At 29.4% G+C, this 2841-nt stretch overlaps 1 pseudogene; it reads right to left on the bottom strand.

The window, feature by feature from the left end:
* Positions 1–1638: 1638 nt before the first annotated feature.
* Positions 1639–2486, bottom strand: LOC123011923 (annotated as a pseudogene).
* Between the last annotated feature and the right edge of the window lie 355 nt (positions 2487–2841).

Here is a 2841-nt window from a genome sequence, read left to right as displayed (position 1 = left end):
TTGTTTGTTTAACCGTAATAAAATAAACTTTTATTTTTTTAAATGAGAATCATAGATGGCTATGTCATTTTCAAACATCTTGTTTTTTTCTTATCTTCTTATCTTACCATGAAAAAATGTTGCATCTTCGACTAAAAGGATTTAAACTATATTATATTTAACCAGTGTCACTAATGAAAGAGTTTTCTAAGTACTAAGTAATGAAAAAGATGCAAAATAAATTGTAAATCAACTTATTGGCGACTAATAACATTTCTTTGTTTTTAAACAAGCTAACATTACCATTGCAACTTCTAGTAATACATAGAGTGTTGTAAAAAAAGCCGCTTTAATTCTTCAATAAAATATATTTTATATGACACAAAAATGACGATATGGCTATTCAAATACCCAAATTCCGTCTATGTGAAACGTTATCCTACCTCCATTAGATCATCAAAAAAATGTTTTTTCTAATTGTGTTGACTGTTGACACATTTGTGTTTCCTATTTTTGGATTTTTTAAAAATATGTAAGAATTGTGTTCTGAGGCGCTCGCATATTTGTTCAATACTTCTAACGTATCGTATTTTTTAAATTATTATAATTTTATCAATTTTTTCATCTATTTTAAAGTTCACAAAACTCTTATTGATTATTATTCACACATTTGGTGTGAAATAGTTTGCCATGGCCAACTATTATCAAACAAAATATGTATTTCACTTTTTAAGTATAATTATAAAAAATATTCTGTTACAAATGTATATTTTTTAGATCAGAAAAAAATAAGCTTTTCAAAATTGCCATAGCCGCCTATGATTTCCATTTAAAAAAATACAAGTTTATCTTACTACGGCTAAACTAATAACTGAAAAATATTGTTAACTACATTATTAAATTCCTCGTAAAAAAGTGCCTCTATAATGTCTTTATTTCAAATCCGTATCTTCTAGAATAACGAAGATATACATTTTTTTAGATATCGCCAAAATGTCAACTTTTGTCTGTAAGTCGAAAACAAAAAACGATAGCGGGATGCGGTTTTAACCAATATTATTTTCTCAAAAAATGAGCCCCAAAATGTATCACTCGTTTTTGGATAAACCTCTCAGTTTCGGAGATTCCCTATTCGGACATCCAAAATGCAGCACCCTGTACAGGACATGCGTTAACCGGCAACATTTCATTTAAGAAATAAAAAAAAATATGACAGTGGTTAAACATTATGTTCTAACTTTCTTCATTTTGTTTATATTTACTAAGGTATCATTAGTTACAATTTCAACAAAATTCAGCAATCCTTTCTAAGCGTTTTTTTGGAAGCAGTATGTAAAAAATTACAATTGATTATTTATATTTAAGTGTATAACTTTTTCGTCTGTCTTTATATCAGTTTCGCATCTTGCAATCTTAAACTTTGTATAATTAGTCGTCCTTATTGAAACAGTTCTTAATAATTATGAACAATGTTGGAAATTAATTTCAAAACAAAAATAAAGTTTCATTTTGTTTATTAGACAAAGGTATCGTACAATTTATTTTTTATTTTGATATCATCAGTAATTTAGGTTACAAACTAAACATAAAAGAACAATAATTTTGCAAACCATTAGTACCAAATTAGTATGTATTTGCAGAGAATCAATACATGGAGCCTTAGACATTACCTCTAGACTCAAATATATCTAAAATTTTAGAATTTGTCCAAGTTCCATGTGTCATAATGAAACTTTGTAAGAAATATTTAACAATGTAAAAAGGTATTAAAACCGTTATAGGTAATTGGATTTTAGTATAAGCTTTTTCATCCACTAAATTATTACCTCCACTAAAATATTGCAAAACAATGATTTTTGAACAATTTTACTAACAGCATCTACATAAGCTAGAATATTATCTTCGACAAAAACACAGTAATTTGCGCTCTTCTGGAATGGTTCATACAATGTAAGTTTATTGTTTTTTGTGTAAATAATTCTAATGTTGATGTGGTGATGCAGATGCTGCTGTAGCCATTCATCATTATCTTAATAATTTCTGTGTGAGCTAGTCTATAAATTTTATCCTCATAATTTTGCAAACGACGTTCAATGTCCTCCTCTCCTTTCAGCAGACCTTCAAACCAAATCAGTCCAAGGTGCCTGGCCAGTGTTTCACAGTAAGATCTATACCCAACTAATATCAATATTTCCAGTTGACATTTCACAGTATTGTTAAATTGACAGTTGTCTTCATGTCCTACCAGCTCAAAGTCCTCCTCTTTTTGACATGTTTTTCTCATTCTCTTACGAGTTATAGATGAATTGGAATTAGAATCATCATCTTCTAGATCAGATGAGCTTGATGAATCGCTTATTGAACCTGGCTGTGTTGTATACATAATGTGTTGCTTTCCAATATTCTTATTTTCTATTTCTTCATAAGCAATTACAGTAATTTTTGATTTAATGTTTGTTAATGCCTTTGTTAAGGCCTATTGGTCTGGTCCAGAAATAAAAAGCCATTTTGGAGTGTCTAAAAACACGGCAAGTGTTTAGTGAGATAATTTTGCACGATTTTTGGGTGATTTTCAACGGTTTTTTTCGTGTGCCCAATTTTTGATGGTCTACGGATATTTGAGTACTTTTGGGGTGCATAAAAATTTATGCTTTCTGAAGGGTTTTAGGTCTTTTTCGGATGTTTACTTTTGGGAGAACAGCTGAATTTTTAGGGTTCTGCCTTATTTTTTAAAGACGCCAAATGTCCTGGTATACAAATAAAAAGCCATTTTGGGGTGTTTAAAAACAACACATTTTTAAGTTTTTAGATCTTTTTCGGTTGCTTACTTTTGGGAAAACAGCTAAAGTTGTACGATTCTAC

Source organism: Tribolium madens, unplaced genomic scaffold (genome assembly GCF_015345945.1).
Source record: "Tribolium madens isolate multiple individuals breed KSU strain unplaced genomic scaffold, Tmad_KSU_1.1 Scaffold_91;HRSCAF=231;Tcas5.2_LG7, whole genome shotgun sequence".
NCBI classification, from domain to species: domain Eukaryota; kingdom Metazoa; phylum Arthropoda; class Insecta; order Coleoptera; family Tenebrionidae; genus Tribolium; species Tribolium madens.
The sequence above is the reverse complement of the archived record's forward strand: the minus strand, read 5'-3'. Positions and strand labels throughout refer to the sequence as shown.